The sequence below is a fragment of the Acipenser ruthenus genome, chromosome 4 (genome assembly GCF_902713425.1).
Source record: "Acipenser ruthenus chromosome 4, fAciRut3.2 maternal haplotype, whole genome shotgun sequence".
Classification (NCBI taxonomy): Eukaryota; Metazoa; Chordata; class Actinopteri; order Acipenseriformes; family Acipenseridae; genus Acipenser; species Acipenser ruthenus.
In genome coordinates, this window is record NC_081192.1 from 38171342 (window position 1) to 38196188 (window position 24847).

At 38.4% G+C, this 24847-nt stretch overlaps 2 long non-coding RNA genes across 2 annotated transcripts in view; one reads left to right on the plus strand and one right to left on the minus strand.

The window, feature by feature from the left end:
- Positions 1-4382: 4382 nt before the first annotated feature.
- On the plus strand, positions 4383-9562 carry LOC131736867 (uncharacterized). The gene is made up of 2 exons (XR_009328462.1): positions 4383-4635; positions 9122-9562. It is a non-coding gene; the product is annotated as an uncharacterized LOC131736867 (long non-coding RNA).
- Positions 9561-24847, minus strand: part of LOC131736866 (uncharacterized) — a 97702-nt gene continuing 82415 nt past the window's right edge. Inside the window, exon 4 of the long non-coding RNA XR_009328460.1 lies at positions 9561-9630. This is a non-coding gene — a long non-coding RNA (uncharacterized LOC131736866). The remainder of the gene's footprint in view (positions 9631-24847) is intronic.

Genomic DNA, 24847 nt, shown 5'->3' on the forward strand with positions numbered 1-24847 from the left:
AAGTCCATTGTTAAGAAATGGAGAGAATATGGCACAACTGTGAATCTGTCTAGAACAGGCCATCCTGAAAAACTGAGTATCCGGGCGAGAAGGGCACTAATCAGGGAGGCCACCAAGAGGGCTATGGCAACTCTAAAGGAGTTAAATTCTTCCACGGCTGAGCTGGGAGACACTGCATACGGCAACAATAGCCCGGGTGCTTCACAAAACTGGCCTTTATGGGAGATTGGCAAAAAGAAAGCCATTGTTGAAAAAAAAAAAACTCACATCAAATCTCAGCTAGAGTTTGCCAGAACGCATGTGGGAGACTCTAAGACCAAATGGAAGAAGATTCTATGGTCTGATGAGACCAAAATAGAGCTTTTTGGCCTCAACGCTAAGCGCTATGTTTGGCGCAAGCCTAACACCGCACATCATCCTGAGAACACCATCCCTACCGTGAAGCATGGTGGTGGCAGCATCGTGCTATGGGGATGCTTCTCTGCGTCAGGGCCTGGAAAGCTCGTGAAGATAGAGGGCAAAATGGATGAAGCAAAGTACAGAGAAATCCTGGAGGAAAACCTGCTGAAGTCTGCAAGAGACCTGGGAATTGGGAGAAGATTCATCTTCCAGCAGGACAATGACTCCAAACATACAGCCAAAGCCACACTGGAGTGGCTTAAAAACAAAAAGGTCAATGTCCTGGAGTGGCCCAGTCAAAGCCCGGACCTCAATCCAATTGAGAATATGTGGAAAGCATTGAAAATTGCTGTTCACCAAAGGTCCCCATCCAACTTGACGGAGCTTGAGCAATTTTGCAAAGAAGAATGGGCAAAAATTGTAGTGTCCAGATGTGCAAAGCTGGTAGAGACTTATCCAAATAGACTCATGGCTGTAATTGCTGCCAAAGGTGCCTCTACCAAATATTTACTCAAGGGGGTGAATACTTATGCAATCAATTATTTTCTTTTTTGTATTTGTAATTAATTTAGAACAATTTGTAGATTTTATTTTTCACTTTGACATTATGGACTTTTATTGTTTTGATCAGTGGCAAAAACTCCTAATTAAATCCATTTTGATTCCATGTTGTAACACAATAAAATGTGGAAAAGTCCAAGGGGGTTGAATCCTTTTGAGAGCCACTGTATATATATGGCAGGATTTGCGCCCTAACTAGTCATACTTTTACTCCAACTATATAACCGCTATGCTACACAGATTCACATCGTAACCCTTTCAACAGACTAGGTTATTATTTACATTTACCCTATCCAAACAGCAATACATTGCCTCAAAATAGGTTAAACAATTTTACTATTCCCCTAATGTGTGTGTGATATAAAGTAAAAAAAAGAAGTGATATCTGAAGAAAAAATAACATTGGGAATGTGAAAAAAATGCCAAGTTATCAAAAGTGCCCAGATATCAAAAACACAAGCCAAGTTTCATGAAACCATTGGGGCGACCTTGCCCAGCACAAAGCAAATAGGCACAACTGTAAAACCGATGGGGGCCAAGGTTGCCCCAATTGTTTGTACTAACTTGGCTTGTGTTTTTCATGCATTTGATCCGCATTTATTGTTCCTGAAACTTGGCATTTTTTTCACATTTGCAATGTGTTTTTGTTTCAGATTTAAAACACACTTGTGCTTGCGGCTGCAGATTTCCCCGCAAACATATAAAACACATCTGAATCCAATAAAACCACATCAAGTGTTTGGAAGTCTATAACACTAACCTACTTTCTTTATTGGGATAAAGGGTTCACATCAATGGTTGTGCTATAAAGTGTTTGAAAATTAAACTTTGTTAAAAGTATGTGTTTGGTCATGGACCTCAGTTAAACCCTGTTAGTGAGTAAGTACTTTGTCAAGAAAACAGTAACATGGCAAATAGAAATACGAATAGGATTTTTTTATTGGAATGGACAAGAGTAATTGGACATTAAATAACCAATATAATTATATAATAATAAAAGGACAATACGTTGCATCTTTCCCTGTAAGGTACGGTTTTATGAGTGACATATATTATTAGTGGAGGAATGTGTTACAATACCAGCTATATTGAGCTCAGTAACCGTGTTGAATGGTTTAGTATCCCCAGACCACCTTTTACTCTATTGTTGAATAGGTTTATTTTCTAATTCTTCAGAAAATATTTTCAAACAACACCTGATCATTCCTGCTTAGCTGTTACCACTTTTTCAATTTTATTTTATGGTAAAAGGAAACATCCAGTATAAAAAATGAAACATTCTGGGCTTAAGATTGCAATGTGTTTGAAATGAGTGCTAAAAAGCAGTTGACTATTTCAGACCAATTTGTACACACATTAAGGCGCTCTGATTGTTTCCATGGTTTAACAATATTTAGTTCCATGTATGGTGCCTGTGTAAACTGCAGCATGCATATGTAATATCCAGATCACTACTTGCCATTAAACTAAACAATTTGTTCATGAAACTGACATACATTTGAACAGAATGTGTACTACATATTACATAGATTGTCTGGTGATAATCACAATTATGTATTAACCTTTGGTGGTACAAATATGTTTTATCAGTGTGAATCTGCATGTGGTTGCTTTACACAAAACAACACTGTGGCAATGGATCATGTATATTATACCTGAGATTTGGATACTTACCATTTTCTAAAGTTATTGCATGGTCTCTTGCAGCCTGGATTTTCAATAGAAAGTAAGCACATTTAATCAACCCATATCTTAAAAGTATGTACAAAAAATACGTAAAATTAAATGTCATTGCAAGAACTGGAAAACAGTGTTGCCGTAGTGGGGAGGGGGAACAGGGGGTTTAAGAGTCCAGACCAGACCATTAAAAGCCACTTAAGGAGGTGGAGTGAGTTCTACTGCACAAGCAGAACACTAGTAGAGAATGATTTATATAGTTAAAACATATTTGTGAGAATACACAGGATCGGCGATGACTATAATACTATCATATTCATTTGTAATTTTTACCTTATATTTTCGTTTCAGTATTTTGAAGATACCGCTCTGATTGAATCCAACGAAGCCACGTATTTTAAAGTGTAACTGTTAATCGTTTCTCATGGATTCACAGATCATCTGGATTCGACAGATAATGAAAAGAACTGTGTTGTTCAGCTCACATACATTATTTCTATAATGAGGTACTGTATAGTGATAATAAAGGTTCTGGTAAACAGCCTTTGCATAAGTGTCCCATGATACATATTTTCTAGTCAGCCCACAAAGAAGCTTCAAGCAATAATTTCAATCAAAGCTGAAAAACATCAACAGAAGGAATTGAAGAACTCATTCATCTTTTCAAACAGGCACTCCCTTAAGATAACAGCTGTTTACAGTTACTGTTGGCGGCCACCTGTATAAGCTGCTTGTTAGTGCTGTGAGAAACTAACTACAGCTGTTATTTTAAGGTTGTCAAAAGTCCTCAACATGGGTTGCTTGCTGTAAAGCAAAATCGAAATTCTTCACAGTGTAAATGGTTTGTTCAAGTTTATTAATGCTGTAACCAAGGTTTATTAAAAAAAAAAAAAATGATTTAAGATCAGTTTTCCAAGCTAACAAGCTAAATATCCAAAAGTGCACAGCTTAAGCAGTAGAGAACACAATGCATTCTTCTTCTTTGAAACCATCATTTTATGATTAAACAACTTCAGGTTCCAGTAACATTTTATAGTCTATTAAACTTAAGTTGCTGATGATGACAGCCCTGAGTTTCAACACAATGATTTTACTTGTTAAATTAACTACAACCAACGGTTAAGTAAACATATAGAAATGTTATATATAAAAAAAAAATAGGTGGAAATTAAAATAAAGTTTCACATTGTATAGTCGGATGTAAAGCAGTGGAAGTTATAGCTGCTGCTAATGTAACACGCACACCTTAGAAACCACAGAGTACCTTTAAATTAACAAAGACGTATTCAGTAAACCAGTAGCAACAGGGGAATCAGAGAGACACTGGTACAACAATAATTCAAAACGAATCTTAAAATACTAGTAGTCTTAAGATAATTAAAATGTCCAGACAAGGTTAGCACACATCAGTTTTCTACTTCATCACAAATCCATTAGGGGTGCAACAATTAACCAATAATTTTCCGAGCTTCGATTACATATTGGTGAATCGATGCATCAAATTAGAACCGAGTTTGAAGTCTCCTGTTGCCGTTTGCATTAGCGCGTTGCTAGGATACACGCTTTAGGCCTCTACATTCACGTTGGACAAGCCAAATCAGAAGTAGGCCTATTGTATTCACGTTTTCCTGATTTAAAAATTAAGGCAATACATTTTTTGTTTGTTTTAAACCTATTAAATCTACCGATTGGGGGCTCCCAAGTGGAGCATCCGGTAAAGGAACTCCACGTGAGTGCAGGATGCACTCTAGTCTGGAGGTCACCGGTTCGAGTCCATTGACGGCCATGGACGGGATTTCCCAAGGGGCGGTGCACAATTGGCCGAGCGCCACCCGGAGTGAGTGGGGGCAGTGACCCCATGGTGGGGCTGCAGAGTGAAAAGAAGCTGACGGCACACGTTTCGGAGGACGCGTGTCTTCGTCTCTCCCGAATCAGCGCAGGGTTGCAGCAGTGAGCCATGTTTACAAATTGGGCATTTCAAATTGGAGAGAAAATGGGGTAAAATACAATTGGTGTTTCCAATTTTTTTTTTTTTTTTTAAATCTACCGATTACCTTCTTTTGTTTCAAAACATGTTCTGTTTGGGTTATATGCTTACGACTGTAAGTCGCCCTGGATAAGGGCGTCTGCTAAGAAATAAATAATAATATATGGTAATATTGTATAAAAAGAAGCTGAATTGTTAAATTATGGGTTGCTTTCTTTTGGACATAAAATGTTAACAATAATAAACAACCATAGTTCAGATAGAAATTACTTCTGTTAAAATACGGTATTTTTTATTATTATTATAATGTTAATGGGACATCTGATGTGGACGCACGCATATTCTTTTCAGTTGTTAAAAATTCAAAAGTGTATTTCTTTTTTTATAATCTGAAGTGTTCTAATTTGAATGCAAATGGTGCCTTTTTGTTTAACTTATGCACAATGGTGTTTTTAGTTATTGGATCTTATGTTAAAAAAAAAAAAGCTTGTTCTTTATTTTGAAATAAATCAATTACAAACAGTAACCCCATTTCATACTAACCTTAAAACAAAAGAACAGCAGTGTCAGATCTGTACAAGTAGCAGTCTGTCCACCAGCTGTAATCCTGAACCTTTTATACCCGTTCGAGATTTGTTAATAAGCTTCTAGTTAATTATTATTACAAGCACCTGTGATCAATTATCGGGTCCAGCAGGGGAATCGTTTCCGCAGTGACAATCAGTGTCCATCAAATTAATAATCAATGTAAATATATAAACAGACAGTGAAATCCAAATTCACACAATAAAAATAAAGTGAAATCGACACCCTTTCTACAAAAACATGCATGAGCAACTAAAAAGAAATGTGCAATAAAATAAATAAACAATGCATGTAAAAGCAACGCTTACATCAATGACAGACGTCAGTGTCAGAAACATTAAATGCTTAAATCACTGAAACAGAAAGTTGTTGTAGCTTCACACTGCTGCACTGTTAACGTGGAAATATTTGTGGGGTTATTAGGAATGTACACTGCCAGCACACTAGCACTAAATGGCACATTTATATCTCCCACCTCGCCTTGCTGAGTTTTCAATAAAAGCTTTTTTTGTTTGAAAAATGAGTTTATTTCAGAAGAATGAAGGATGTATATCCAGGCTCTTATTTTGTCACAAAGGTCACAGCATAAAAAGATGTGAGAGATCTTGAAACTGCTTCTTCTATCAATGAAGAGGTCAGCTTCGGTCGCTGATTTATAGTCTGTGAGAACACTGTTTATTTCCTTCTATTAGACAAGCATAGTGGTGAGGAGTGTGTTATTATGGATGGCAGGTATCCTTGCACAGTTATTCACAAACGTATCTGGAAAGGAATGCAGAACCAACAATGTCAAATTACTTCATGGTTATGCACTGAAGCAAAGGTTTACGCAATTAATTGTATCCAATGCTTTTAATACAATTGCATTTTGCTTTTGAATTGTTGCCTAGCATTTAGTGTGCATTGGCCTGTAGCCACTGTGACAGGGTAGCGTCACTGCCCAGGATGTTATCGGCTGGTAGAGAGACTCAGAACACAGAAGCTGCAGTTTAATAACAAAGACAGTACACTAAGCAAACCACATTAAAAACAAAACAAACAAACAAAAAAAAAACACAAGGGGCAAAACAAAAGGTCTATACAAAAACTCAGACAGCAACACGTACCCGTACCTCCATCTCCATCTCCATCTCTATCACCTACATAAATTCTAACATTAGCACTCATGATTACCCTTTTTATACACCTGTGACTGAAGCCTACTTAATCATCACTTATTCAATTCACTGCTCCAGCCACATTCCCACGTGTTTCGCCCTGCCACAGCCACTCATACATTTTTTCTACTTCAGAAGCAAAGAAACCCAGTCATTTGTGAGTATTAAACATGTAAATTAGAATGAAATATGTTATTGGAACCTTTCATGGGAAATCATGTTGCCCTGTGAGTTTTACAGTGGGTATGGATGGAACTTTCTCCTTTAAGCCAGCATTTTACACATCCAAACGATTTCACACTGGAATATGGAAAATCAATGCTGACTGAAATCAAAAACTCCCTCAATACTTAGTAAGCCTTAGTCCTTATGTGGGCACTGGTCTGTTGATGCCAGGTGAATATTCACATTTTTCTCATTCTGGGATTTTGAAGATCTGCAGCTTTCCAAGCTTTCCAATCATAACATATTCTCAAATAACAGCATAGTCTTTTGGTATATTAAAAGGGAAGTGTAATTATTATCCTCCTAGCAAATTGTAAATCAAGATACTACAGTAAAAAGTGCCAAATCTTAAGAAGCCTTGTCTAAAAATGAACAGGGTAAACTTTTAGAGCCCTGGTTTGTTATACTGCAAGCCTTCATGTTATTATTAGAAAAAATGCTTGCCAAGTTTACAGTGTAGGAGAGACTGAAACACATGTGACCCAACTCTCTAGATTTTGAGTACAATGTTCTTGTTTTATTCCATCTTCAAAGGAGGCACTATTTTTTGAGAACACTTTCCACTAAGCTTTCATAAGGTTTAGGTTATCTGTCTTTCAATGACTCTATATTGTTTGTAAATTACATATTTAGCAAAAGTTATACAAAAAGTGCAAATTAGCATATCTCAGTACTTTTTACCATGCAGGGCCAGTGTCAGTACCTGGGCAACCCGGGCAAGTGCCCCCCTCTGCCCGATGCCAGAGGGGGGCCCACACACATACAGGAATTAAATTGCAAATATGAGTAAATGTACTATGTCTGTGCCAGCTATCCTACTCAAGCAGCCTTTATGGCTAGAAATGTTTAGTTTTCACTAAACTAAACTGTATGCGTGCAATGCAGTGCGAGTCCTTTTCCCTTAATCCTGCCTTTTCTCATTCCATTGGCTTCCATCCTCCACCAGGTCTTCATAAAGCCGAAAGCTGTTGGCTGATCTCGACATACAATTATACAAATGTGCCAAAGACATTCTATAATTGGAATACAATCAAGACTTTCATTTGACAAGCGTTTTGTCGAGCCTCATTATCATAATGATTATTATTACCATAACGCCTAAACGCCTATTACAATGAGACAGTTTTAAACCATCAAAAATTAAACCTGCCAAACCTCTGGAACTGCCAAATAAAAAAATAAAAAAAACACAAATCTGGATGTCAAAAACGAAAGGAAAAGACTACAAAAAAAATAAAATCTAAAAAAAATGTAATATGCACACTGTCAAATTTTCTATGTAGATTTAAAAATGATTATTTCTGTTAAGTGTGTGTTCTGTTTTCTGTTAACTGTGTACTAAGTCGGCTACAGTAAAAAAGAAAATGCGCTAAAATCATTTAGTTTTAATTGAAAGTAATGTTTTACTATTTTCACACTGTACAGTAATGTGTAAAATGCAGCAGCATGATTTATTTTGTGTTACCAGTAGGCTAAAGTAAAAAGAAAGTGTGCTTCAGGTATTCATTTGATTTACTATAGTATAGGCCTACTGTACAGATTTATTAATGTGTTTTTTTGTTTGTTTGTTTTTAAATCGGACAACTCATGTCTCCCTCCAGACATGTCTGGTTTAGTGAGGGACTACTGATTATGAAAACCTTTTTGATAGAAAAATATTTTTGATTTGGGGGTGAAGGTGGGTGGCACTAGAGGTCCATTGCCTGGGACCCACAAAAACCTGGCGCCAGCCCTGGACCTATGAAAGGTTAATATGACTCAGTCTGCAGATATGCAAATGTATTAAATGCAACTTTCCCCACACACATATGCAATACATGTAAAATAAAAACCAAATGGCTACAGTTCTGGTGTAAATGCATTCGTTGGAGGATGGGGGTTGGGAGGTGCTTGACATTTAGATGTCACATCCATTATACCCTGAAACATTAGTCTAAATTCACATGAGGATTGAAAGTCAACATCAAAGCCCTCAGTTTAAAAAAATGTTGTTTGAAAATTAAGTTAAGTTAGTTTATGTCTCATTGATGCAAGGCACTAGTTAAGCCCTGATAATGAGGGACAGCTTTCTTGGCAACAGGAAACTAAAAACAGATGGTTAACAGAAGGCTATTTTTACAAATGGGAAAATGTATTGAATTGGGCAAACCTTCAGTAAAAACCTTTGTTAAATGGGTTTCATTGTTTGTTTCATAGTGTACCTGAACATCAGGGCCATATTGGCAGTAATTTATGTTTGGTGATACACATAATAATGGTCTGTACTGTAAACAACAATACAGATTCCCATGTATAGAGCTCTGTAATTAAGATGACCATATGGCTCCATGTTCAGTGGGATAGTTTGGGACAGTTCAGGCTTTTCAATTCACAATGATACTTGAGATAAGTATAATTGGCCGGGCTGGAAGACCAAGACCCGATTGCAGGGAGGGCTAAGATTGGGGTGTGTGAGGGAACCCTGCTCGGATAGCGAGCTGGGGAAGAGAGCAGAGTAATAAGAGTGGATATCCTTGCTTGTCCTTTCCAGGAGTCAACATCGTTGGAGTGGAGGCAGAGGGATTGAGCTGGCAGCTGGGACTTAATTGCAATTAAACCCCAGGATTGAGAGGTTTTTGGTATCCCGTTCAGAACGAGTGAAGGAGAGTTAACTTTTACCGCAGGAATTGGGGACACTCCGAGGCCATGGAAGGCCAGGTGATTATACAGCGGTATCGTAGATACATACTTTTGCCTGTCAAGGAATTGGTTCGGGACATTGGAGGACTTCATAGTTTGGTTTAGTGGGAACTGTAATACATACCTTGCTGCTGCAAATCTGTGCACTTTAGTTTAGTCGCACACTTGTGTTTTTTAGGAATTTATAATACCTTTAGGATATGCATTGATAGTATAGTGGTGATATGTTTGATCCTTTTTATTGTGCATGGTTTTATTGTTTGCATTTATTGTAATAAAGAGAATATTTTTACTTCCGGTCCGTGTGGTTCCTGTGCGCTCTTTGGTTCAGGCCAGAGGTCAGTACAAGATCCAAACAACCTGTTGGGTAATAGAAGGAACATTGTTCATTTGTAATACAATACATACCTGTGTTGAGTCAATCATGACCTGTGACACAAGTTTATTATCACATTGTGTTATAATTGGGGCTTCTGATTTTCGGTTTTAAACGATAAAACACCCCGAATAAAAAAAAAATGAAATCGGTGGATAGCCAATAAACACCAGAAAAACTGTGGAAATGGTTAATCAATTCACGTTGACTTTACCCTATTCCCATTAAAAATAAAACCTACTACAAAAATAATAATAAATACATTTCCCAGTGCTGCTGGGCAATGTCCCGCCTTCCTGACTTGCATTTATTATTGATTTGTTCTAAACCCGCCCCAACTACTGAATGACAGCACATTCCTACATTTCTATTGGAGACTCCACTTCAGTTTTAAAACGAGATTACAATCAGGATGGAGGCTTGTTAGCGAGATTTCAAACTGTATTACAGTTAAGATACAGAGGATTTAAAACACAATTGTGGCAAAATGTACAAAAATGCCTACACACAAAAACCCCAGAAGAATGTGCTTGTGACCACAGGGATGTCGTTGTGAAAGACAGCAATGGAAAGAAGGTACAGCTTAAGTGTGCAAGTACTGTCGAGTTACTACTATACATATTTTGACAGAAAACAAAAACGCTCACACATTTTGAAAAGTAACCGAAAACACTAATTTCATACAGTATATCAAAAACGAAAGCCCCGAAAAAAAAAAGATTTACATAAAACTCGAAAATAGCTAAAAATAAGCACCCTGAAAAATACAATTAATAAAACCCGAAAAACAGAAGCCCTAGTTATAATATACAAGTTTCCTGGGCAAGTAATATACTGTAACAGCCGTGTGTGTGGGTTTCCAGCAGGTGTAGAATGAAAGACACCAGGCAGATTTCAAGTTGAAGGCGGTAAGAGCCACCATTTATTTTCGTCTTTTTTAGGATAGGATCTCTAGCTTGTGGAAAATGGATACTAGCTCTCACATTCACACAGTGCAGGATTGGCGTGCTGCGTGCTCTCTCTCTATGTCTGTCGGGTCGGAAGGTCACTCTCTCACTCTCTGTCTGGATAGGCGTGTAGACAGCCGTATATACGCAGTCAGCGGCGGTTGTAGTGGGCAGCAGCTCACTATCCCCAGAGGTAGTGTAGGGCTCTGCGCTCTCTCTCACTCTCTCTCCCACTGTGGGACTTGTTCTCCGCTCACGATACCAGACACTGGACTCTACGTTCTCTGTCTCTCTCCAATGCTGCAGCTCGCTCGTCATAACTATCTCTTCCAGATAGTGGGGCTGCCCATCCTTTAATAGGGGGGCAGCCCGTCAGATCATAGAGGACCAATCAGCACGCAGGTTCAAATTCTCATATCTCATTTGGTGGCTTCTGTCAGGGGCGGCAAACACAATAATCAACTATTTAGAAATCTTCCAATAATCCCAGTCCCCCTGATAGTTCTGAAACCAGTCCCGATAGTTCCAGGGCTCGCACCCGTTTGACCCAGTGTTACAATACATTACAAACCTAATGTAACACAAGCTTGTCCCTGCCTGTCATTAACTACCATACTGTATATGTTAGACCCAAACATTAAAATAGTCATATAGTTACAATTATCATGTGAAACAAAACAGCGTGTGTGTCTATACAGGGCTGGTAGGTGACGTAATCACACACGAAGACATAAGCCCGATATACGCTCCTTGCGAAGGAGCTGGCTCTTTTGTACAGCGGTATCGGCTCTATGCTTTAGTGCGAGAGGTCCAGGGTTCACACCCGCCTTCCGCCTGTGTGCGGATTGCTTCACCCTGTGTGATGCACCTGCCTGCGTTAACCGAGATCACTACATTGGTATCTGAAGTGGACGCAGGTACCCCAGCACACACTCGTCGGACTGTAGTGAACAAGTCCGGGGCGGACTTGAGGTTGGCAGGGGAGAGTGTAGCGTGCCGGGGGAAGGCAGCAGCAGGGCTGGTAGGTGACGTAATCACACATGAAGACATAAGCCTGATATACGCTCCTTGCAAAGGAGTTGGCTCTTTTGTATAACAGTAAAATATATATATATATATATATATATATATATATATATATATATATATATATATATAAATTACCATGGCTACCATGGGGTTGAAGTCTGCCCTGGTCTGGAAACAGACCTGTGCTGCTCAGAACTTGCCTTCCAGGGTACCTTGAGGAAGTTGGCGGCCCTTTCCATCAGTGCCCGAACCAAGTTCGAGGGTGATGGAATCTCAGGCTCCGAGACGAGCTCGGAGCTGGGGGCCATTACCTGAGTCAGGTCTGGGTCCTGAGTCTCCGTTCGCAAGAAGGACTCCTCATCCCAGGAAGCCACTAGGGAGAGCACATCCTGTTCCTCCTCCCTCATCACCACGTCCTGTTGCTCAACCTCTGTAGCAACCACTGGCGAAGCCGGGGTATGCTCTGGGGAAGGCACTGATGGAGCTGGGGCAGTCACAGTGGGGACCTGCTGCCTGATTAAGTGCTTGTGTATCTGGGCCATTTGGCCCTTCAACTTGGCAATATCCCTTGCCTGGTCCGCGTTTCGATCTGCCTCTCAAGGGAGATCTAGAGCAATTGCGATGGCGCTGTGAAGCCTGCGCAGAAGGAATACTTTGCGCAGGGCTTGGAGGGTGGGGGGCCTGGGATTTCGAGACGGACGACAGCTCTCCTAGGCTGACTGTAGGGTTCTCGTCCAAGGCATTAAAGGACTCCAGAAGGATGACATTGATTAAAAAAAAAAAATACGCACCCCAACACGAACATTGGTTTGACCCATGGTCTGCACTATTATCAGCGACATGTATGCAACAGAAGCTGCTGGTACATTACAAAAACGATTAATTCAACTTAGGCTAGGTAGTTGTTATCTTTGTATGTTTTTATTCTCTATTAATTAAATTATATTCATTGAAAAAGGCAAGAGAGAACCAGCTCATTATTTTTGTTTATTGTTTTGGTTTAATATAATATAGCAGGCTAATGTTCCTATTGAAGTAGGCTACAATATATTTTTTTCATTAAAAAGTTAGCGTTGTTCTTTGTTGAAATTAATGTTCAGCTTTCATATTTTGTGTGTACTACTCATTTAATCAAACCAAGTAGTGTAAGAAGTTGCTTGTATCGTTCATGACGTTTTTCAAATCAAGTAAGCTTATTTGTGTATTAAAAAAAAAAAAACGACAACAGAGTTGCAGCCAGTGTCATCTTACTTAAGGCATTCAAACTTAAATCGCAAAGTAATTTATAGTAGGCTACAAATGTGGCAGCGGACTGTCTCTCTTTAGCGCGCACGCAAGAGCTTGCAGACTTGATACAACTGTGTTGAGATTTTAAAAGAAAGCATTTTTAACTAGAGGTACCGGGAATATGACTCTGCACGCCCAAAGGTTCTGGGGCTTAAGCACTACTTAACATTATTATGTTAATGAAAACCATGATTTATTTTTATTTAGTATTGGGAAGTGTTAAGTCTGATATTGGCAAAGTTTGTAAGCATTTGTTTTCCATTTAAGCACATTAAGCCACAGTAAGCATTTTAGGATGTCCCCATAAACATGAACATAAATGACTGGTTTCACAGATTAGTGCTAATCTGGGTCTGTGAAACCAGACAATAAAGTATAACTACAAACATGATAAAATAAATAAAAAAATCATATTTCAGAAACCAAAAAAGAAAAGGCTGCCAAAAAGATGTACATCTTGGGGCTATATATAAAGGTATGTTGTAAAGGTATGTTGCACATATTGGTGTTTTAATTATAGGTGAATTTTATTGTGCAGCCCTCCACCCAATGTCCCACCTGTTAAGCGGCCCTCCTTGAACAAAACTTTGGGAATCCCCTGCTCTAGTGAGGTAAGGGAGGCAGTGCCTCCTCAAAATTACAGTAAAATATATATATATGTATAGATATATATATATATATATATATATATATATATATATATATATATATATATATATATATATATGTTTCAATTTTTGGTGCTTATTTTTTAAATTTATATATATCGTTTTTTTTAGGGCTTTCACTTTTTATATACTGTATGCAATTATTGTTTTTGGTTACTTTCCAAAATGCTTTGGAGTTTTTTTTTTTCTCTGTGAAAATATGTATAGTAGTAACCCCAACGAAAACCTTATGGCCACAGGCACATTCTTCTGGGGGTTTTGTGTGTAGGCATTTTTTTTTACATTTCGCCACAAATTGCAATTCTGTTTTAAATCCTCCATATTTTAGCTGTAATACATCTTTAAATCCCGCGAACAAGCCTCCATTCCTAATTGTAATCTCATTTTAAATCTCACAATATATATCAAGGCCGTAGACAGCTCTGAGGCATCCAAGACACAGGCCTTGCAAAATCTTTTACTGTCATTGCAGACTACAGTGACGCCATACGGCTCAGTTCATCTCATCATAGCTGTTAGTTAAACGTGTTCAAATGGCTTCGAAACAACCAAGGATTATTAGCAACTTTTTTTACACGGTTCAAAAATTATATATCTGCCTAATAATGAATAATAAATTCCCTTGGTTGCCCACAGTTTAGCGAACCCAGCTTATTAATATTCCAATTCTAACAATAGTTTAGAGGACCCAGGTTGTCAATATTATTACATTTTAGGTAAGGGTTTGGGGGCTTGCCCCTGATAGACCCTGATAACTATACATAAATATGCCTTATACCACAGCTGAGTCCCGAGACCCATTGGGCTCTGTGAATAGGCCATCAATACACAGTTGAAATTGGGTGTATAATTAATGGTCGTTTCGTGTTGAGCCAAGCAGTGTGCAGCTTGACATACTGTATGCTTAAATTGTATCTATTTCTTTATGTGGAGTCTCTGTATAGCCCCCACTTCTGATTTCATGAGTGGCAGGACTATAGACAACTGCTTTGATTGATGTGTTTAGTACTGTTTGTTTTTTATTTCTGACAAATGTACCTGCCTTTAAATATGTTTTTTGTAGACTATATGTGTATTAAAAAGTGAAACACATTAACTAAGATTTCTTTCTACTCCAGCAAATAACATGCAGAATGAAGATCGGCTTTGTGGTCTTGCTGCACTGTCACAGAGATGAGATTGATCTCTCCAGAAAAATATCACCAGATATTTTGCAAAAATTTGATGCCAGTGGCAACAGGAAGATTGGCAAACTACGTTTAAATTCAGATGTACGTGATGTTGTGTAAAAAAAGCCAATCCGAGCACTGCATTTCCTGAATGAGAGGACTTATATTTCCGTATATAGCTGCTGTGTCACAGCACTGTACAAAACCACACAGGTCCTGCAAATTTAGAACCTCAGGTATTCAACATTCTATAATAGTATCTTATTCAGAAAAAAAAGGTAACTAAATTTTTGTATTTAAATAAACAACATATAATAATTTCCTCATATCTTTTTTTTCCCTGTTTTAAAAACTTCATATGGGGGGGGGGGGGGGGGGGCTGTGTATGGACAAGTGCCTCATGATTTGTCATAGCTGGCTATGGCCCTGTATATATTAGGGCTGTCAATTAATTCCAGTTAACTTCTGCGGTTAGCGCGTTCATTTTTGGGGAGATTCATTTTTTTAACGCACGTCCCTTAGCATACCGTAATTCATTTCCTGCCGCTCATTGCATGCCAGGACTGAATATAAAATTAGTCACGCAACCGCATTATGTAGCAAAGCACTCAAACTGAAGGAGTGAGTGGGAAGTTTATTTAAAAAAAAAAAAAAAAAAAACTTTCTGACGGTTCATTGGATAGTTAGAGGGTTACTTGTATCTACTGTCAAAATGTGTTCCAGTATCACAGCAGTGCTATACGACCTGTGTGCTGTTAACCATGCTTTCACTTCTCAAAATACACTTTCTAGTAGTTCTTCTGCTGCAGACAATACAATAACAAATGAAACCTATCAGTTTCGACAGAGTACTCTTTTACAAATGAAGGATCGATGCAAACCCATGAATCAAGCTGAGTACGATACTATAACCAGTGCTGCTGTAAATGCGATAGCTACTGACTGCAGACCCATTAACATTGCAGCTTTGTTTTATTTCAATAATCACAATTATGGAGGCTATAACCATTACTGTTCTGTTTTATTTAGGCAATTTCACGTTCTTAATAAAAGAGAATTTAAAATGATTATTATTATTTAAACAGCAATGAAAAACATTAGTTTGAGTAAAGGAAACTGGTCATTTTAAATGCAGTAAGGTGAGTAATAAACTGACTCCATTTTGATATAGCAGTTGGTTCAATATAAAACTATAGCGACGGACCAAAAAATATGAACCACAATCCAGAAATAGTAAAACAGGGTTTTTATGTTGGGTTGTGTTTTGTATGATGATGATGATGATGATGATGATGATGATGATGATAATAAAACAAACTTAAATGAGATGGATAGAATGTCTTGAGTACATTTATTTTCTCAGAATCAAGGTTTAGGTTTCTTTAGCTGAAACCTTGTATTTTCTGTTTTGCTCAGTTCTTTTAAATTGTTTAAATACACAAAACATTGCATTTGCTTAATTATTTTCCAAACGTTTAAAACAATAACAGTCTTCAAAACTACTTTCACTATTTGCTATTTGATATCTGAGCCAATCGACACACATTAAGAGATGGAACTCAACACATCCAAAGATGGCACAATGATGTGGAATAATTTAGCATTATCCAAGACAGTTGCTACGTACTATATATGGCAGCCTGCCATTCATACCCTGTGTTTTGTATTACTGGGACACACTCACAAGAACTATATTTTTTTGTTATTGGTTTCTTTACTTAAGAAACTCAATATTATATTTGTACGGGCCACACATTTTTATAACAGCCAATGTAGAGCACAATAAAAGGCCAGATGTTCAATGTCAGACTGCCAGAATAATTGCTTCAATGTGAAACAAAAAACCTTATCTGAATACAGGATAGGGACATGTAAGCACTTTTGAATTGGAGTTTTATATTAATGCTAAGAGCACAGAAACTCTGGGATTAACTTCCATAAAGTACGTAAACCCTAAGTATTAATTACAGCTTGGCTATATAATGGAACTCTGGAACCACAACTGATGAATACACAAAAAAAGACAAAATGGATGCCAGAATGATTTGATTCAGAATGCATAATAGTTTTAAATTGTGAAACAATTATCTCTACTGCCGGTTTGAATTTAACATTTTAAAATGTGTTATATATATAGTGTGGTATCACTCTGTGGTAAACAGAGTCCAGTGTGAGTAAGCTAATAAGTCCTTCACTGGAAATTAAAACAGAAATAATACATGTAGTCTATCCTAAATCGTCCAAACAATATAATGAATTATTTGTGTGAATAGTTTACTTTCTTGTGTGTAGTTCACCTTATCTATGAATTAAAAGGAATCTCTGCCGGTGGCAACAGATTTGCAACGCTAATGGAAATAGGATAGAAACAAACCAAGAGGTTAAGCCTGGAGCTGGATTCCATCACTTGTCTCTGTAACACTCCTAGTTCAATATTACTTGATGAAATCACATCTACAGACAGTAGTTTAATAATTCAAATGCTTGGCTATGAAAACAAGTATTGCTGGAAAACAAACATAAATCAGGTTTTTTTATATGTTGAAACATTTCCCATGTGATGGATACATTTCAAATAATTATGGCATGAAGATTTTGAAGTAGATGGAAATGAGGTAAGATTGTGAAACAGTTTAATCACTGCATATCAATTTATTATTTGTATATAAACTGAGCTGTAAAACATTTACTAAAAGTCAGAATACAGGGAAGATGTTGACTTGCATTCTTATGTCCTTTTTATCAGCTCTTCCAAAATTGAAAACAGTTGAAACATCAATAGAATGTGGTAATCAAATAATATAGAAATGACTGCTAGGTTCTGCAAGGAAATCCCTAGTAAAAGGAACTACACTATACGGAATAATAATGGACATTGGTAGACATTCTCAGAGGTCAATGGGTTTAATAACCAGCCCAGCATATTAGTACATAGCCACAACATTTGTTTGTTGATTAGATTACCTTCTTAAGTGGTCTTTAACAGCTTGTTCACAATGTTCTCCTTTCTCAGAGATACATCAAAAAAAGTAATAAAATGGACATGTAACTGGTGAATTATTATTTTCTAAATCTTTCTTAGTGAACAGCCAGTACAATAATTCCAGCAATTTGTGACAAACAAATTTTAACAGGAAAAAAAGAAAATGGAAACTGAATAATCTCTAAATAATGGAAGTACCTTTCTAGGGCCCTATATTGATGCAAGTACAAAGCCAAATTTCATAAATAAGATTAACATTTTAACCATAAAACTAGTAGCAATAAGCTTCTCCGTTCAATAATTTAACTTCTCCTCCAATTGAGTTTTGTTCTTAAGTCTTCACAAGTATCCTCTCACCGCAGCCAAACAGATTGGGATTTCAAAGAAAAGAAAAGGCATCCAAGGAAGCTGACTAACTTTTCCATTTTACGATTCTGTTTGATTTGTCTAAGTTTTATTTATTTATTTATTTTTTTAGTCATTGCCAATTATTTTTTATTATTTTCTCCCAATTTAGAATGGCCAATTATTTTTTAGGCTCAGCTCACCGCTACCACCCCTGCGCTGACTCGGGAGGGCGAAGACGAACACACGCTGTCCTCCAAAGCATCTACTGTCAGTCGACCGCTTTCTTTCACACTGCGGACTCACCATTCAGCCACCCAAGAGCTACAGCGTCGGAGGACAACGAAGCTCTCGGGCAGCTTACAGGCAAGCCCGCAGGTGCCCAGCCAGACTACAGGGGTCGCTGGTGCGCGGTGAGCCAAGGACACCCTGTCCGACCTAACCCTCGCTCCCCCCGGGCGACGCTCGGCCAATTGTGCGCCGCCCCCTGGGAGCTCCCGTCCACGGTCGGCTGTGGAATAGCCTGGACTCGAACTGGCAACTTCCAGGCTATAGAACGCATCCTGCACTCCACGCGGAGCGCCTTTACCGGATGCACCATTCGGGAATGAAGAAAATTCTCCAAATGACTAATACATTAAACGGTCAGCTCAGATGTCTTTAGAATGGGTAAAGTAATGCCTGATTAGAATTTGCACTGTCTATAAATCTCATCCCATGCTCCAGCAACGGTAATTAAAAAACACCTTAGAAGGGAAACTATGCCATGCTTGCTGAGTTATTTTGAAAGAAGGCTTTTGAATATAGGCAATTAAGGTTTCCTTTATAGACAGTTAATAATTATCACTTAAAAGGCTTTATGCAGGGAACAAAATAAAGACTTGAATTGTCTCCAGTGTTTGAAATCATTGTTAGTGCTTTAAATGGTAACGTGCCCATGATAATAAATTACTTTTCTACATTTTGTTTTGATTAAATTTGGCAACCTGTCAAATATTTTTCATAAAAAATGTTCAGATGATGATATTGTAGCGCTGGATCGGAAAAAGAAGCCAGTCTAGAGAGAGTACGGTTCAGTAGACGGCAGGCTCTTTATTTGCAGCAACAGGTTCACATCAAGTAACACAGCTCACAGCACACGATTCTCCACTCTCTGAATCCACACACCATCACACACCTAATGCACCCTCTTTTATCCCCCCTCAGACCCAGACACAGCTGAGCACGAAGCAGTGGTAATAGGAGGCGAGCCCCAGGAACCCTTGCAGCTGGCGAGTTTGACCTACCAGTAGCCGTTTTTTAAGTCCAGCAAGCCAAATGAAGCTGAGCCAGCCACCAAGTCCAGACTCATTGATGCGGGGAAGGGGGTAAATGTCTTTGCAGGTCACTTCATTCAGCCTCCGGTAGTCCACACAGAACCACCAGTTTCCATCCTTCTTGGGGACCATAACGACCGCCGCAGTCCACGGGCTATCCGACGGTTCGATGAGCCCAGCCATCCACATCTCGCTGAGGATCTTTTCCGCAGCCTCTTGCCGGGCTAGAGGCAGTTGGTGAAGCAGAAGCTTGATGGCATGTTGTACGAGGTGAGTACGGTATTTTTGTACTCCAGCAACAGTTCCGGCAGCTGAACCTACTGCTCCGGGCTAAGCCTGTCATAGCTACGGCACCAGATTGCGTTCACTGCTGCTGAAGCAGCATCCTGGTGGGCAGATGACTGAGCCGTGGCCAGACAGGCAGGCTGGTGAGTCACTAGCTGTCAGGCTGACCGTGGGATGGAAACGGCTGGTGATTGAACTCGCCGGCATCTGTGGGGTCGCCCTGGGGGTTTTGCTGATTCCCCCGGTTTGCCCACTGTAAGGACCAGCCCCTTCTGTAAGCAGTGGCTGGTAACATGCTGAACGCTGGGCTATTACAATAGTCCAGTTCACAGACTGTATATAAGCTTCCCATTTAAGTTGTTTTAGTATGGATTGCAGACCAGCCTAAGACAAGATCATTGAACCAGCCTCTATAATATTACATTTCCATTGCTTTACCATGATTTAACATTTTTTCTTTTCCAATGGTTTTACTTTGAACCCTTTTAACTTTATCCTTTTTTTTAATTTAGTGGTTGCCAATTATTTTTATTATTTTCTCCCAATTTAGAATATCCAATTATTATTTTTAAACTCGGCTCACTGCTACCACCCCTGCGCTGACTCGGGAGTGGCGAAGACAAACACACGCTGTCCTCTGAAGTGTGTGCCAGCAGCCGACCACTTCTTTTCACACTGCAGACTTACCATGCAGCCACTTTGGAGCTATAGCGTCGGAGGACAAAGCAGCTCCAGGCAGCTTACAGGCAAGCCCGCAGGCGCCCGGCCAGACTACAGGGGTCACTGGTGCGCAGTGAGCCGAGGACACCCTGGCTGACCTAAACCCCACCTCCCCCCCCCCGCCCGGGCGGCGCTCAGTCTGGTGGATGTGCCACTCGGGAGCCCCCAACTTTATCCTTTTATCATATTAAACAACAGTCAACATATGGGTATAAGAAAGCACAGCCTTTGAATGACTCTGAATGTTTCACTCTACTATTTAGATCATACAATACTAGCTGAGATTAACAATTTATGAATTCATCAGGAGGGGCTTTTATTTTGAAGACATTTTGTGCCAATCCAATATGCTATTACTCAGATATTAAGATGCCTGTAACAGATAGGCTTTCTATTTGCTTTCTTTGTTAACAGGTGCTTATTTCAAGTGTCCTAACTGATTATAAATTGTCTGGCTTCCTGCAACTCAGATATTTATAATTTCAGGTACTGTCTACTATGTTGAGCCCACATCACTCTTAGAAGAAGAGCTGTAGTGACTTGGTCAAATTACTATTTACAGTCCACACTCCTACCCCTCTTACATTTCCAAACAATCCTTGAATTTCCTTAATTGGTTGTTCTCCTAAGTTATTTTTAAAATATATTTTATGACTTCATTAACTAAAAAAAGAACCCATAGCATACATCAGAAGCACATTCTCTATCCACTTCCATCCAAAGTTAAATGGGGCTTAGTTTGTAAGGGCTTAATCCTTTAAGTGCAGTTGTGACATCTGTGTGAAGGTTTGAGCTGATAAAGCTATTGAACGTCCGGATCGAAGGTTCAGACTGTGCTTTGGAATTTGTGAGATTTACTTCATCACTCTGATTGGGTGCACCTTTGAATGTAATCACAATATAAGGAGGTTCCATGTGCATACTGTAGCAGCATCAATCACATACAACAACCTGCAGCCAATCATACTAGTGCTAATGTCACTGTAACCTCACAAGCAGATAGGATTAAAGATTTGATCAAATTTGAACTATTTTTAAAATCCCAAACCAACATGGTGGAAAGTTTAGCAGGGGGACAAGACATAATTAAAAATGTCCACCTTGTTTGATAGACACTGAGACACAGAAATCCTCCACCCCTGACTCTACTAAAAAGGAAGTTTGGGACAGGATGTCAGTTAATTTATCTCAGTTTAGTCATACTGCTAAAGTCCCTCTGCCGAATGGCAGACCTATTAAATTGCATACATTTTTTTTTACTCGTGACCCTAAGAGACTTCTTCAGGATTGTGACAGTCTGCCTCATGAGATGTTGACTTCTGAACCCTACAGCTGCTCTGTTTAGAATGAAAAAAGAGTCTTTTAAAGAGCTTCTTTTAATAAAGCTTTCTTCTCACAATGCATCACAGTGTTAGGACAGACCTACATGTGTAGTCTGACGCTGTGAGCAAATACCATTTGGCAACTATCACAGGAATGTATTTTAAGAGCTTAATAGACTAGTTCACAGTGCTTGGATGCAGATGTATAGTTACTGTATCAAGTTTTAAAAAGTGTGACATTTTAATATTCAGCAAATTAGAATAGCTTTCTGCTAGTTTTGTTTTTGTTTCAGCCCTGTGTCCATGGCAACAAACGCAAGACACATGCTTGACAATTCTTTCTAAAATGCTCTGCTGTTAGCTGGAAACAGTGTTAGGTAGAAAAACGGTACGCATTACCCCCTCTTGTGGCTGAAGTATTAAGTTGTGGTGGGACATTTTTATACCTGGATTGCAAGCCAAATTACAGCATACCATGAAGACTGCATGTAATTTGCAGATGGTTCCATTTAAGTGTGAAACAGCAGTACATTATTTTTGTGTGTATGTTAATGACGCATTTGAAAGGTTTACATGGCAAATGTATAACTATGTTTTACTACTGCTTTTACCAAGGTATACATACCACAGTCAAGATTTAAGGGCTAATTCATTGAAAGACTGAACCCTATGCACTCAGCTTTAACTCAGTATTTTGATGAACAAAGCAAACATATTCATGAAACTGTTGTAGACTGTTGCTGGCTTCTTTAACAACAGTCTAGGAAAGTTTCATGGATTTAAAAAATGTTATTTAAGAAAAAAGACGTTAATGAATTCATTGGTTAGTGCACTCTAGTGCACTGATACTGTAAGGATTATTGACCACATTGTCAAACAGGTAACACAGCAGTAATGATACATGATGTGGTATGGAATCGCTCTTCCTGCAGTCACTTAGAGCAGTGGTGCACAAACTTTCTATATGCCACCCCCCTTACTTAGCATACATTTTTTGTTGCATCTTGTTTAGATTGGGTCTTTTAACGAAATGATCATTTGATTTTATTGCACGATACAAAAGCCTGTCAGAATTACTACGTGAATTGTAATACCTATAGTATTGTTACAGTACCTGTATATTTTGTTTTGGATCATGGCCATAGTGTACTCTTACATCCCTTCCATTTGATTGACATGAAATGGCTTGTTAATCCTGCAGCATGAGAATATATCTGTGGTCTCTAGATGCATATTGTGTAAGCCCATGTATTATTATGGTAGAAAAACGTCAAGCACTCACCAAACACCAGCAATCATGCTTTCATTAAACAGCTTATCTACAATTTTTAGATACGGGGCTATCAAAATCAAGATGGCCATACTCTTATCCAGTAAAATACTGGTTTTACAAGCACAGCAGGGAGAGGTGGGTGCTTTTGTCCAAGTTTCCAATTAAACATTTGATTTGAGGCTTGAATTTCATGTATTTTCTGTTCCAGGCCCTGTCGGAGGGGAACCTCCTTCCTATTTCAACTTCCAAATGTTGCCGTCTTCATTAGTGCAATGAACTTGAGTATCAGATCATAACAGGAGGCAGAGTTAATTCTCCCTTTTTTATTTTGAATGAGCTGCTGTGTCCATACTTCAGATAATAACGTCCATTTCTACTGTGTTTCTGGGCCAGCTGTAATTAACGCTTGTGAAGTTGTATAATTGAGGCCCAGAGAAACTTGGTCTACTTCAAATAAATTCAACAGATGTTAGCAGAGGAGCCAAATTTCAACAAAGAAAAAAAGTCAGACATGCATCAGAAATCAGATATCAAAACTAATTGACAGAAGGGACAAGGGGAAAAAAAGTAATTGTAAAATGTCTAAAGCATGACATTTTTAAAGTCTTGTTCCAGTTAAACAGATGGAAGACAGTTAATATCATATTCCTCAGACAGGGCAATGTAGGGCAATCACTGGCTATGTTTACAACAACTTACAATGCACCCAGAATAGAATGCTATTTTTCTAAAATTTTGATGTCATCATACCATCATCATATTATACTTTTATAGAATTTGGAAAAGTGGGGTAGGTCATTGCCAGTTTATCATTGTTCTGTGGGTCAAAATGTGTCAAATTCAAGGGACAAATGAAAGAATCATCACTTTCCTGAGACAACATGACAATTCCTTATCTCTTTGCAAGTCTTGTGTTAAGTAATGTTATCGCACAACCTCAAAACAAATAATGCAGAGCCATTGAAACTCTAGTACAAAAAACAAAATAAGTCAACCAGGGAAAGGACACAGAGCTTCCCCACAACTGTCAAAAGTACATTATTAGGAATTTCACAACATACTTATCTGAATAATTTCAGAACAGGATAACCTGTTTTTATTGTACATTCTTTATGAATATAAATTACAAATACAGTATAAAGTTAATATATACACACCCCCAGACTCCTGGTCGCTAACATGTCTTCCTGAAACACTGTCTCCTTGAATGTTTTCACTCTTTCCTAAAGATAATCAATAACATTAGTTTGCCTTGCAGTACTAAGGTATGTGTATTCAAATGTCCAAACATAGTTTGTAACCCAGTTGATTGTAGTAACTGTTAATTGATGGGAATTGATAGGAAGGTTTGTTTTAGGAAATGTATATTTATTTCAACAGTTTTAGTTTTGTTATAATTCTTTTGAAACACTGATTGACTGTTTGCACAGGATAAGCACTAACTGTGGTAGGGTCAGACAGAATATTGACTCGGCCAGTAGCGGAGGAAGAGAAAGATGGGCCCCACTGCAGGACCTTATTGTGGGCCGCCCTCCTCAAACGTTAATTTAACCATTATTTATAAACACCAAACATACCAAATCAAGTGTTCAATATTTAACTATTTAATTGTCAGAATGTTAGCATGTATGAAACAGTACGTAATAAGAATGTTTTCTACTCACCTACTTTATTTTATTTTGCGTACATCTTTACATCCAACACTACACTATTTATTAATCATAAACTAACAGGTTTAATCACTGACCCTACCAGGAATACCCAATTCTGCGATCACAGAAATTATTACAGAATTCACAATTCTGCACAGACATTTGCAGAAATTGTCTCACATAGGAAACCGTTTTATTATTATTA